Raw genomic sequence first — 15,020 nt, forward strand, 5'->3', positions numbered from 1 at the left:
CAGTGACAAGTGGAGTACCATAGGGTTCAGTCCTGGGTCCTCTCCTGTTTGGTATCTACTTCTCTGAAGTGCAGGCCAACACAGAAGGTCTTTGGCTAACAAAGTTTGCAGATGACGGCAAACTAGGAGCCATAATCAAAACTCCTAACGATGTGAACAAACTACAAAAGGGCCTCACTGAGACAGATACCTGGTGTCAAAGCCATGGCCTGAAGCTCAATGCCAAAAAGTGTATTGTCATCCCCTTTGGTAAAAACTCTGTACCCATGAACTACCACATAGCTGGTAGTCTACTTAATGCTGAAAATGTGATAAGAGACCCTGGGACACAGGTGGACATTAGTCTCTCCTTTGATAATCACATCGCCACAGTGGTCAGGAAATCCTTCTATGTGGCTCATCTCATCACAAAAGGATTCTCATCCAGAAAAAAAGAGGTAATTGTTCCCCTCTACTCATCACTCATTAGACCCATTATAGAGTACAACGTCCCTTTTGGTATGTACCTCACAAGACATCTACAACAACTGGAAAGACCACAGAAATACCTCACAAAGAGGATTACTGGCCTCAAACAGATGCCCTATGCAGACCGTCTCAAAAACTACAGCTTTACTCCATCGCATATCGCCTACTCAGGGGCGATCTCTGCCTAACATACAAAGCTATGTCAAACCCAGAGCTGTTGGACATGCTCCACTTAAAGAAATCCCAATCCCTCCGAGCTACACGCTCTAGGGACCTTAACCTTGTCACCACAATAAACAGAACATGCTGGAGGGATAGATTCCTGTCCCAGAGACTTCCTATACTCTGGAACAGACTACCTATCTATGTCAAACAGAGCTCCTCATTAGCACTCTTCAAGAAAAATCTTGATGACTGGATGGGAAATGGGAAATTCACCCCAGCGATCACTTCTGTGGCTCTGCTCGACAGGGGCACAGGAAAATAATTTTCTTGGGTGGCGAAAGCCAGGGTACATTTTTTGGCTAGGCTTGTATGGGCCCTAGGGCTGATAGCTTAGTACCTACCTATGAACCTATGAACCTATGTGTCTCAGGCAGGTATGTTCTTAGGCTTAAGCAGCATTTTACCTTCACCTAGAATGATGCCTCAGTACAAACAGAAAATGATTGACTCAATAATTGGCTTAGTTTTTGGTGTTATTCTAAGGGGATCCAGTATCTGTCAGCCTGGGATGACATGATCGAAAGCCGTCAATGAGAAATGTTCTTCATCTGTCACCCCTGGGATTTCAGCTACTGGGTAAGGCTCTTGGCACCCCCATAGCGCCTTTTTTAGGAAATGTCACAAGGATAAAACTCCCAACATAAAAATACCAACCAAAAACAACCTCAAGGTCATGTTGCTAAATGCTAGGAGTCTTAAATGAAACTGCAATCACTGGAAGCAGTCCTCACCCTGGAGGATGCAGACATTTGTGCAGTGACGGACACCTGGTTTAAGGCTGTGGACAGGACCCTAGCCATACTGGGTTACACCTCCTTCCACATGTTCAGACCACAATCTGAAGGCAAGAAAACTAAAGGAGGCAATGTATCAATATTCTTCAATGATAAATACATTTCCAGATTCGTAAAACAGTATGATGCCCTAGAGATACTTCAGGTGCAATTAACTGTTGGTAGGACACCTATTCCAAGTCATTGCCAGCTACAGAACCCACTCCATGAATTAGGACATCCACTCTGCCTATTTGAATCAACTTGAGTCTATCATGATACATCTTAACACCATAGTTTTGGGTGACTTTACCTACCCTAGCATTGACTGGGTAAATTATTCATGCTGAAACTCACCTGCCCAAAGGTTCCTTGACCTTGTCCACTCCAGTGCCCTGGACCAGCTGGTTGACACCCCCACCAGGAGCACCAACATCCTGGACCTGGTGCTTACAAACATGAGAGACCACTGTAGCTCTCCCACTGTGAGTTCATCCCTGGTGAAATCTGACCACAAATTAGTCTTATTTGATGTAACTATCATGCCTGACCCTCCCCTATCAGCAACTAGAGTAAAAAACTTATCCAAAGCAGATTATAACCTCTTATGGGATGGCAAAAATAGCTTCATTGCACCTCTCTGTTCAGACAGAACCGGTAACTTTGCTGAGCTCTACACCAATGCTCTATAAAGCACCTGTATAACTGCATTGACTCGGCAGTACCTGTTAGGGCCAAAACAAGCTCTTCAAGAGCAAGCAAACCTGCCTGGTGGACAACCACCATTAACAAGCTTTAGAATAAATGGATAAAAGGAAGAAACTGCAATCCAAGAGTAAGAAGGAGCAGGCTCTAAATTGGAGGCACTCCCTCCTCAGCTTAAATAAGAAAATAAGACTTTTTGTGAAGTCCTCCAAGGCAAACTACAAATTCAAGTTGGCTTCCTCATCCAAGGACAACCATAAAGCGTTCTTTAGTTACATCCATAACATAAAAGGTAAGGCTCAAATTTGCGCCAAACTGGTAGTGCATGGTAACACATACAATGAGCTGGTGGACATAGCTAACCTGCTAGACCACAGGTTCGGTGAAAACTTCACTCCCCCATCCTCGCCACATGCACTTCATGACATCCCTACCACCTGTCCCCTGCCTTGTATCGCTAAAGAGCAGGTCATAAATGCACTCTCTAAGGCCAAAAACACAGCATCAATGGGACCAGATAGCATCCCAAGCTGCATCTTACATGGGTTCAAACAAGAATTAGCCTCACCATTGGCTACTGTTTTCAATCACAGTCTAAGCACTGGCTTCATCCTAGCTGAATGGAAATCAGCTACCGTTATCCCCCTGCACAAAGGTGGTGCTTCTACTGACCCCAGGAACTACAGACCTGTTAGCCTGATTAGCCTTATCTGCAAGGCCATGGAGATAATTGTTTTATTTTATTTTTTATTTATTTTACATTTGTTAACCAGGATGGTCTGACTGGACACAGGTCCATTTTCAGATGAGGCCTGGGGAGAAAAGCTCCAGCATTAAGTAAAAGTTTAAACAAACCATCATGGACCTTATCAACAAAGATATAGGTAATCTCCAAACACTAGATCTTGTTAAACCTGCTGGACTTCTTCGAGACAGTCGCAAGGGCCCTGGACGAGGGGAAATCTATGCATACAGCCTACCTAGACCTGGCCAAGGCATTTGACACTATCCCTCACTCAGGCATCATTGACAAACTCTCCCAGACATCAACCCTTATATCATAAGGCGGGTTGCAAACTGGCTCTCTGATAGAACCCATACAGTTAATATAGGGGAATCCACATCCAATAGCAGACCCATTACCAGTAGTGATCCACTGGGATCGGTCCTGGGACCTCTACTGTTTGGAATCTATTTCTCAAGGGACTGTGGCTGACAACATTTGCTGATGACTGCAAACTGGGTGCTGTCATAGAATCTCCAAACGATGTCAACATCCTTCAAGAAGGTCTTATGCAAAAAAAATGACTGTTGCCAAAGTCATGGCCTCAAACTCAATGCAAAAAAATATATCATCATCCATTTTGGCAAGAGCAATGTTCCTGAAAATTACCACATTAATGGCAATACCCTAAGTATGTACTCAGTGGTGAGAGATCTGGGCAATCAGGTTAACAGCAACCTTGCCTTTGATCACCATGTCTTCAGAGTGGTAAGAAGGGTATTCTATATGACTCATCTAATAAGTAAAGACATTGCCTCAAGAAAAAGTGAAATTATCACCTTCCTGTACTCTTCAGTCATTATGACAATAATTGAGTACAACACCCCTTTTGGCATGTACCTTTCAAAGCACCTGCAGCAATTGGAGAGACCACAAAGGTTCCTTACAAAAAAAAAAAATTCAAGGTCTTCAGCAGCTATCCTATGTGGAATGGCTGAAATCACTGTCACTTTATTCTGTTTCATACAGACTACTCAGAGGCGATTTCTACCTTGCATATAAGGCAATCTCTGACCCCACTTTATTAGAAATGCTGCACATCCACAAGTCAAATGGCACATGGGATACTCGCTCTAAAGACCTAAACCTGGTATGTGACATCAATAGAACCTGCTGGATGGACAGATTTGTCTCCCAGAGGTTACCACATCTTTGGAATAGACTCCCACTTCACAGCAAACAGAACATCTCATTGGCCCTCTTCAAACACAATCTGGACGATTGGATGGGTAACCATAAATTCACCCTGAGGGTTCTAACTGTGTCCCTCTTGGACAGGAGCAATAGGTGCTGATCATGGCAACAAGGATAAAATTTGGCAAGGCTTGTAAGGGCTCTCAGGCCATTAGTCTAGTAACTTCCTATGAACCTTTGAGCCTATGAAATTCAACTGGGGAAAGTAAGTATTTGTGTTTAATCTTAGTGCCAAAAGTTCTGGATCTACTGAATTTTTAAGTATTAGGGGATGTGGGTGTGTGTGTAAGTGTTTGCAGGCTAGGGTTAGAGTAAGGACTAGGGCAGGGGATAGATTTAGTGGTGTGCATGTGTGATGTCATTTGTGGTATGTGTGTGAGTAGAAGGTAAGTGTGTATTTGCAGGTTAGGGTTAGAGTAAGGGGAAGATAAGGAGAAATATTTAGCTTTGTGCATGTGTGTTTTTGCATCTGGTATGTGTCCAAGTGTCTTTGTGTAGTGGTAATAGTAAGGTAAAAGATTAGGCTTAGGGGCAGGGGTAGGATTATCACACATTACTTAGGTGGTACAGGCATGCATCCATAACCAGTATAGTGGTGCAAAGGGGCAGCTCTCCTGGGCAAAAAGTGAGTGGGCAGGCTGAGGTTTTGTTTTTTTTTTGTTGGCACTTCATACAATTCTTTCTCCGGCAGTTTTGCACCAAGCTTTTATGTGTAATTTCATTTGTTGTATCTCTTTCTCTGATTTGTCCAGTTTAAAGTTAACAACATTAAGTCATGCAGAAAAAAACAGTGAATTCATAGGCCTGCAATATCTGAAGGGATTGTAAATCATCACATATTTCTTTCAAATCCTTTTTGTATTGCAAAATGTAACATGTAGTAATTTATGAATTTTAACAGATGAGCACTATAATTATAAAGTAGACTGGGTCTGAGAAGGTTGATTCTCTTGAACAAGGTTACTGTATCTGTTTTGATAGACTTGCATCACTATTCTCAGTAACTAATGCACTGGAATGAACACTATCACCACTATATTTTAACTCCATAACTGAAATGTGGTGCTGCGGTAGCATTGTCGCCTCACAATAAGATGCTGTCCGGTTCAATTCTCAGCTAGAGCGTCTTCTGCGTGGAGACATGCGTGAATGGGCGTACCTTCGTTGAAAGTTGTGCGTCAGGGCTGGCAACTCGGCACGAAAAAATCAACTGCCAATCATTAGCGGACTGGAGTTCCGCTGTGGCGACCCCTAACCGGGAAAAGCCGAAAGACACAACACAACAACTGAAATGTCTTCATTTGAAGTAAATACGGTTGTGTTACCCATAAAGCTGCAAATGTTATCATCTTCATATAGTGTTATGGTACTAGGCAGTCATTTGTGACAGATCTTCTAACGTCTGAGCACAAATCTGAGTTTTGTTTGACTAGTGTTAAAGCTACAGATTGTATAATCTCAAAGCATTCACTTTTCTCCAACATGTAGTTATTATAAAGTCAATGCATTTAAGTTGTCAAGGTGTAAGGTTCTTGCATGGAACAGATCTTCTGCCACAAAAATACTTTAGAATTAAATAATGAGTTTTAAATGTCAGTTTCCGTGTAAGTTCTATATGTAGTGATCATACCTTTGAGTCTTGATCAATTACTTATACAACTTCTGCCATGAAGCAAAGTGCTTCGGTAACAGTAAATCATAACAAATAGGTTTACCCACTTTATATGTTCTTCTTTGACAGACAGTTTTCACCAGTTATGCACTTATTGCCATGAAGGTTATCACTGGTATAGTACCAATGTTTCAAAGAATCTTGGTTGGTGTGTAGGTATTCATACATAGCCTGTGTTGCTAGAAGCTTCCTTCAGTACTTGTCAGCGCTGTCAGTTCTTGATATCCAGCATCAGTGGAAGAGGATGTCCATCTATGTAGCAGAGCATACGTCTTCATTGTTTACCATTTTCTTTGAAGATCTTCAATCAAAATAAAATGAAATACAAATGTTTGTGTGTGACTGTAGTAGGCATTTTGTCATTTTAATTAGAGCAGGAATCCATATTATTTAACCTCCTTTTTTTAAAAAAATGCACAATAGAGAATCTGGAAAAAAAGGAGGAAAATGATTAGGCTGTTAAAGTTACCAAAAGTGAATCATCAAAACAGGCATTCAAAGAATTTCATTAATGTAAATCTAACGGTTCCGATTCAACTCTTGAGAGGGTACTAATATAATCAAAAGAGTCACAGAATCAGGGATTTGAAATCATTTCTCTAAATAAAAAAATCTCCTCTCCAGCATTGGAACTGCCAAAAGATAAGAAAAGTTGCAAGAGGTTTGTCAGTACCCAGTCTGTGTCTCCTATGGTCATTTCAAATCTATGCATTACAATGGTAAACAAGCTTAGCACTTCAACAGTATTTACCCAAGCTAGAGCCTCATTTATTTTATCTTATATGGTGCCTGTTACAATGCAGCCGTCAAAGATCACACACCCTTTATTGTGATGTCATTTTCAATTCTTAATAAAAATATTAAATAAAGAGAGATCACAAACCCGTTGCAAGAGAATGGTTTAATAGACTGCAGGAATACACAACAGAACAGCAGGTGATCTGCAATTGGTACCTTCAATAGACTGAAATTGATCTGCACAAGAACAGAAACTTGAATGTTTGCAGTTACCCATACAGGTTCAAAAAAGGTAAAAATGCAAGGAAAAGAAGCCCTTCTTCTAATACATCCAGTGAAGATGACAATTTTTACTTGGCACATACAGATTCTACTTCCTGTCAAGACTCTAATAAAGATTAATTTGCTTCATAGTCTTCAGTTTCTCCTCCAGCAAAATATTTATTTTGTGGAAACTTTCAATTTTATGGAGATTTTTTTTTATTTCGTCCATACTGGAGCCCTCATCTCCAATAAGAGATACAGAAAAAATGACAACCTCAGATTCAAAGTTGACAACTCCACCACTTTCTGATATTTTTGCAGGTTGTCTTGAAAACAAATAGCTGGTTTCTACATTCACATGCTCAGATTTACATGCTAAAACTCCAGAAGAGATAAATATTTACTTTGAAAATATAAACAACATATGAAAGGCAGATCCTGCTATCATTTGATTAACATCATCTGATCAGAAGACCATTCCCTCTTCCATCTTTATCTTTCAATACAAATTACAGGTTACCAGATAAATACAAGTATGCATATCTAGCACCTTAGATATTAGGTCAACTGGTTATTCAGTCCATACTACTTCACAGGAAAGCTCTGTTTAGAGAAAATCCTGGAAAATGTACAACCTATTCCAAGCAATAATATTACCAACAGATAAGAAAATTTGTCACAGCTGACAAGACTGGAGTTCTTACACTGAAATGTGCATCTGATGTTATAGATGCTTCATCAAGAGCTAATAAACCAGGGTTAGTTTTTGAGAGACTTGTATGACTAGGAATATAGTTTTACAATCAGGAAGTTGGATGCAAACTATTGAATGTTACAGTGACCCAAATTGTTTATTTGGTTATCTAACTGATGGTATTAATGTAGACACAGAAATGAAAGAGAAAACAAGGCGCTTACTAAACAAGCAAAATTTTATATAAGTAGGCTAATTTTCTAAAAGCTGCTGCTTCAAGATTTTTCTTATATGTGCTCAAGTACTTGAATGCAAACAAGCTCTCTACCAAAATTCATGAAAAATTTCACAGACTGGAGACACGTGTAGATATTATTGTATCAAATTTTAATGGACTGTTCTTCATGTGATCTATAAACTGTGTTATAATGTGATAAAGAACCTCTGAATGAAATGACTACATTTGGAAGTAATAGGGGATAATCTGTGAACTATTTATCTATATATCAGGAGAAGAATGAAACCGGATGTATTTGGTTCAATAGGATTTTATAATTCTGCATATTTTACATCACAAGTTAAGAAGGATGGTGAACATTTCAAAGAATCAGTGATATAGGAACAAAAACTAAGCTATAATGTAATAACATTAAGGAAATATATAGAACTGAATATTTCACCCTTTGTTCTCTATATATAAAGCTCCAGCCACCAAATTCGATTTGAATGGCAATCGGGATAAAAAGTAAGAAAAACTTTGGGCACCAAATGCTCATAGGTTCATAGGTAGATACTAGGCTATCTGCCCTAGGGCATTTATAAGCCTAGCCAGAGTGTATTTGGCTTCCACCTCCCTATTAGATTAGCCCACTGTGCCTCTGTAAAGTAGGTCACAGAAGGTACCCTTTTAAGATTAGTTTACTGTGCCTCTGTCTAGCAGGGACACAGAAGAGATCCCAGGGGTGAATTTGCGATTTCCCATCCACGCGTCCAGATTTCGCTTGAAGAGGGTCAGCGAGGGGCTATGTCTAACATGAATTGGGATTCTATTCCAGAGTGAAGGGAGCCTCTGGGAAATGAATCTGTCCCTCCAGCATGTCCTATTTATTTTTGTGTTGAGGTTTAGGTCCCTGGAGCATGTAGCTCTAAGGGACTTGGATTTTTTGAGGTGGAGCATGTCCATTAATTCTGGGTTTGACATGGCTTTGTACATCAGGCATAGATCGCCTCTGAGTAGGCGGTAAGCAACTGAGTAGAGCTGGAGTTTCTTTAGTCGAGCTGCATAGGACATCTGTTTGTAGCCCATGATCCTCTTGGTGAGGTACTTTTGGGGTCTGTCCAGTTGCTGCAGGTGTCGGGTAAGGTACATCCCAAAAGGGGCATTGTATTCAATTATGGGCCTGATGAGTGACGAGTAGAGGAGCACAATGACCGCTCTTGATCTAGATGCGAACCCTTTTGTGATAAGGTGGGCTATATAGAAGGTCTTTCTAACCACTTTGGCAACGTGATTATCAAAGGAGAGATTACTATCTATGTTGGTCCCCAAATCTCTAATTACTTCTTCCAGATTAATGGATTACCACCTATGTGGTAATTTGTGGGCACCTTGTTTTTCCCAAAGGGGATGACTATGCACTTTTTAGCATTTAGCTTGAGGCCGTGGCTCTGGCACCAAGCATCCGTCTCTGTGAGACCCTTTTGGAGGATGCTTGTGTCAGCTGGAGATTCGATTATGGTCCCCAGTTTGCAGTCATCTGCAAACTTTGTCAGCCATAATCCCCCCGTGTTAGCCTGAACCTCAGAGAAGTATATACCAAACAAGAGAGGTCCCAGAACTGAGCCCTGTGGGATGCCACTTGTAACTGGTTTGGATTCAGACATGGCACCTGTGATTCTGACCATGTGGGTTCTATCTCTGAGCCAGTTTGCAACCCATCTTGTGATATAGGGGTTGATATTTAAGCTGGTAAGCTTATTTATGATGCCCGAATAGGGTATTGTGTTGAAGGCTTTTGCGAGGTCCAGGTAGGCTGTGTGGACTACCTTGCCCTCATCTATGGCTTTGGTAACTGTTTCAAAGAAATCAACTAGGTTTAAGAGGCAAGATCTGCCCTTAACAAAGCCGAATTGGGTAGGGTCCAGTGTCTGGAGGCTCCCAATGTCTTTGTTTATGAGTTCCATGATAATACGCTCCATAGCTTTACAGACCAGACTAGTCAGGCTTATGGGGCGATAGTTTCTGGGGTCCGTTGTGGCACCACCTTTGTGGACTGGGACCACTGTAGCTGTACGCCATTCTTTGGGTACATATCCTGTAGTAAGGCTGAATCTGAACAGTGACTTAATGTGAGGGTTCAGTTCTTCTTGGAGCTCGTGTAAGACACAACCTGGGATACCAGATTAGATGCTGTGTTTTTTGCTTTGGAGAGGGCAGCTTTCACCTGTGCATCTGTGATGTCAGGGAGGTTACATTCAGTTGGGATAGGCATTTGCTCCTTTGGGGGGGAAGGAGGGGAGAAGTTTGCACTGAATCTGTCTGCCAGGATGTTGGCTATGTCTGTAGGTTCGGTATATTTTGTACTGTTATGCAACAATTCAGAGCATATCTGGGAGTTTCCGCACATGTTCCTGACATAACTAAAGAAGGCCTTGTGATTATCTTTAGTGTCTAAGGCAATTTTTCTTTCGAAGCTGGCCTTTGATGATTTTATGAGGGATCGAAGTTTCTTGCTAATACTGATCAGAGATGCCTTCCCTTTTCGGGATTTTGCTCTGTCATGTAGTAGCTTCCTCCTTCTGTTGTATAGCTTATTTATGGCCGGGGTCCACCAGACCGGTCTCCTGTTTTTGGAGGAGTGAGTCTTGGTTTTATTTGGGATAGCACGATCCATGCATTCCTGCAGGTGCTCATAGAATGCATTTGTAAAGGATTCTGCAGATTGGGCTGTATTATCCTCTGGCCCAGGGGCTTTGAAGGATTTCACCTCAGTCTTGAGAACTGCAAAGTTGGCTTTTGAGAAATTCTTTACAGTGATTTCCTTGGCTGGGGGTGGGGATGGGATATGGATGTCCATGGAAATTTGTTTATGGTCTGATCTTACCAATGAGGGGTTTACCTCTGGTGTGGAACATAGAGTCCCCATGTTGGTGATGACCAGGTCCAATATGTTGTTCCCTCTTGTGGGAGTGGTGACCAGTTGTTCCATTGCGTTAGAGTTTATAAATTCAAGGAACCATTGGGCGAGGGTGTTTGGGCTTGAGTAGTTTTCCCAGTCAATGCTTGGGTAGTTGAAGTCACCCAGTAACATAGTGTTTGGAGAGACCTTCATATTCTCCAGTGTTCTCAGGAATGCCAAGTGGGGTTCCTGTAATAGGGAGGGTGTTCTGTAGCAGGCTACAAACTGAAAGGCAGTTTTTCCCGCTGTTAGTTGCACATGGATGGTTTCCAATGCTTTGTGCAGTGCCACTAACCTGGAGGTGTAGGTATTTTTGATGAATATAGATACTCCCCCTCCTTTTGTGCTTTGGTCCGAGTTTTAGGGCCGAAACGCATGGTATGAGTTATAACCTGGTAGTGCTGGTGTGCTCTCAGGAGCCTTGAACTAGGTTTCTGTTACTGCACAGACATTGATTTTCTCCATAATGAGGAGAAACTCGAGTGCGTGCATCTTGAGGTTTAGACTTCTGGCATTGAGTAGCATTACCTTTAGTTTTTTTATCCTTGGGTTAACTATGGAGGTGGGTTTGTCCTTTGAGCCTTGCCTAAAAAAGGCACTATGGGGGTGGCAAGAGCCTCGGCCAGTATATGAAAGCCTAAGGGTGACAGGTGCAAGCCGTCCCTAGCGAAGCAACGTGGCTTGTCGAGCATGCCATCCCAGGCTGACAGACACTGGATCCCCTTTGAATGACACCAATACTTTAGCCAATTGTTGAAACTGATCATTTTGTCTTTATACTGTGGCATCATTCTTGGTGAGGGCAAGATGCTACTCAAGGTCAGGGTCATACCAGCCTGGGCTACATGGTCAGAGAGCTCCTCTATGTCGCTTTTCATGTAGTCCAGGGAGGTACGTTTCAGGTCATTCACAGCAGCATGGACAATGACAGAGTCATACTTGTACTTGCTTTGGAGTGATCTGAGTGCCTGCATTATGTGGCGGATCCTGGCACCCGACAGGCAGCTTACAGTGACCTTCTCCTTATTCAGTCTGGTGAGCGGGACGTCAGTGTGTCGGACAATAGAGTCCCCTATAACAAGTGTATTTGGTGTGTTGTTTGGCCTTAAGGGCTGTGACTGTGAGGCACACTGATTTTGTGAGATATGTGATTCGTGGGTATTGTTGAGGGGTGGCTGTTGCTTGGATATCTGCTTAGGAGGTCTTTGCTGTTTAGGCAGATTTTTATTTAGAGCCTCCGAGTATGTTTTGTGTGTTTATGTGTTGGGTATGCAGATGCAATAGGTCTGTGTGAGACTGGATTTGTGGTGTGGGTGGTTACCTTTTCCTCCTGACTGACTGTGCCAGTCTTGGGTTGAGAGAGCTCTGCCTCCAGTTTGGCTGTGTAACTGCATCTCTCACATGTATTAGAGTTTGTTGGAAGGAGGAGAGGGTTGTCTGTGTACATAAGGCAATTGTAACATTGCCTCAAAATTCCCAGATTCACCAGCTGGACGGAGAGTAACCTTGAAACTGACCCTTGGACATACCAGATTAGTATAGGGAACTGTTTTTTTACTGATCAGATTAGGGAAGGGAACTGATTTTTCACTTGATCAGGAAGGACCAATCAGGAGCCAAATACTTATGAGAAGTCAAGGAGGGTGTACTGCTTTGGTTAGTTAGTGTTTCCTTATAAGAGCTGAGCAAGTGCAGGGCTTTAGAAAGAGAATAGAGTGATAACTCTGAGAGTTTGAACAGTTCTAAGGGAAAAAGTGAAGAGCAGACTTTGTGGAGCCTGGAATAGTGTAAACATGTTTATGCGGCACTAACCGATGCTGCTCAGTGCGCAAAACCGCACAAAAAGAGAGTTGTAGGGTTTTAAGAGAGAGAGATCAAGGAGTTTAGAATTGACCCAAAATGGCCAATAAAACTACAGCTTCTAGGTAGTAACCACTCCTCCAGGGACAGGCAGGCTGTTCAGTGTTAACCACTCCCACTGGTGAACACAGAGACTTCCCTTTAGCCCAAGCAAGCACTGGCCTTCTAGAAACTTCCAAACAGTTCAGAACAGCAAATCTGTAACTGAACTTTCTTAACTTTCCGAAAGTGGGAAAAAAGCAAGATTATTTTGTTTTTTTTTTCTTTTTGTTGTAGTTTAAAGGTAGCAGAGATACACAAGCAGCAAAATAATCACAACAGTGCAATAAATGACCCCACACTTGAGTGCTATGCCAAAATCAGGTAAAATGCAGTTTAGAGAAAAAAAACTATTTTAAATTAAGTGCAACACAGGAAATGCAGTAAACAGGCTCTAGATGTGTTCCACGTACTGTTACTGTTACAGATATAAACTTTAGCAAGCCGGAAAATGCCAAAAAATAGGTGGCAAAACAGTAAAACTTAACAAAAAATCAGAAGAAAATACTTAAAATCACAAAAGTGGCTCCTTTTCTTCTCTCAGCGTTTTCTCCCCTTGGTAGGTGCTTCAGCAACAACTAGCAAGCCTGAAAAGATGCCAAAACCACGAATTAAGTGCAACACAGGAAATGCAGTAAACAGGCTCTAGATGTGTTCCACATACTGTTACTGTTACAGATATAAACTTTAGCAAGCCGGAAAATGCCAAAAAATAGGTGGCAAAACAGTAAAACTTAACAAAAAATCAGAAGAAAATACTTAAAATCACAAAAGTGGCTCCTTTTCTTCTCTCAGCGTTTTCTCCCCTTGGTAGGTGCTTCAGCAACAACTAGCAAGCCTGAAAAGATGCCAAAACCACGAGGCAGCTGGGTTTTAAGAGAGAGAGATCAAGGAGTTTAGAATTGACCCAAAATGGCCAATATAACTACAGCTTCTAGGTAGTAACCACTCCTCCAGGGACAGGCAGGCTGTTCAGTGTTAACCACTCCCACTGGTGAACACAGAGACTTCCCTTTAGCCCAAGCAAGCACTGGCCTTCTAGAAACTTCCAAACAGTTCAGAACAGCAAACCTGTAACTGAACTTTCTTAACTTTCAGAAAGTGGGAAAAAAGCAAGATTTTTTTGATTTTTTCTTTTTCTTTTTGTTGTAGTTTAAAGGTAGCAGAGATACACAAGCAGCAAAATAATCACAACAGTGCAATAAATGACCCCACACTTGAGTGCTAGGCCAAAATCAGGTAAAATGCAGTTTTTAGAGAAAAAAACGATTTTAAATTAAGTGTAACACAGGGAATGCAGTAAACAGGCTCTAGATGTGTTCCAAGTACTGTTACTGTTACAGATATAAACTTTAGCAAGCCAGAAAATGTCAAAAAATAGGTGGCAAAGCAGTAAAACTTAACAAACAATCAGAAATGTGTGGTATGGAATGAGACCAGCTTCAGAGAGAACGAGATTGAAACCACAAAAAATAATCTCTGATATCAAACAGTCCAGTGACGTTTTAGAGCACACTTTTTTATGCACAATTACAACAAATGGGCAATGACATCAACATAAAATTGCACATCAATGAGTAATAAATATGTTACATGAAAGAGAACCAAACTAGAATGAGACTTAAATGAGTACAAAACTAAAACTGTTTTTTGGTCTTTGCAAAGGTAAGATATGGAAAGAGGCAGAGCACAAAATAATATAACACACCTGCATCCACATTCTGCAGGACAAAAAGAAAAGTGCCAGACAAGAAACTAGAGTGGAAACAGCCAAAATGGTAGCAGAACAAACTGTAGCAGTTACAGTTCACATTCCAAGGGTGAATACAAATTGAATAATGGTAACAGAATACTTCAATGGAATCTAAAAAATCCTTTTCAAAGACAAAATTATTACTTCAAATGCTATGGACAAGAACAAACATCTGATTATTCAGGCCAAACATACTCATTACAAAGGGAGTTTCAAATATCTCTATTTACATTTTACCTTCCAGTCTGTTTTAAGAGTGTTCTCTACATGAAAACCAGCAAACTAATGCATATAATTTAGTACCAATTATTTTGACTGATTCAAATAATACTGTACTTGCTCTTGGATTGAAAATTTTCCCATACATTTTATGAAATTACATGGATTCCACACTGGAGTCTACCATTTGTAAGAAAAATTTATTTGAAATGTTTTCGCATGTAACTGACAAAGTTGAAAAAGTATTCTATGACCTAGTTTATTGGAAGATGATTTAGACATTTACATGTGACACTGATTTAGACGTTTATTTCTATCATTTTTGCCACTTTGAATATCACCCATCAAGTCATTCCCAGTCACACTCAACCCATTCATTCCTCTGTATAAGGGGACTATACTTCAGTATTGTACAGGCTGAGACACTCAGGGAGACCATCATGCAGGCTGCCA

This window comes from Protopterus annectens, chromosome 17.part0 (assembly GCF_019279795.1).
Source record: "Protopterus annectens isolate FY-2018-M chromosome 17.part0, PAN1.0, whole genome shotgun sequence".
NCBI classification, from domain to species: Eukaryota; Metazoa; Chordata; order Ceratodontiformes; family Protopteridae; genus Protopterus; species Protopterus annectens.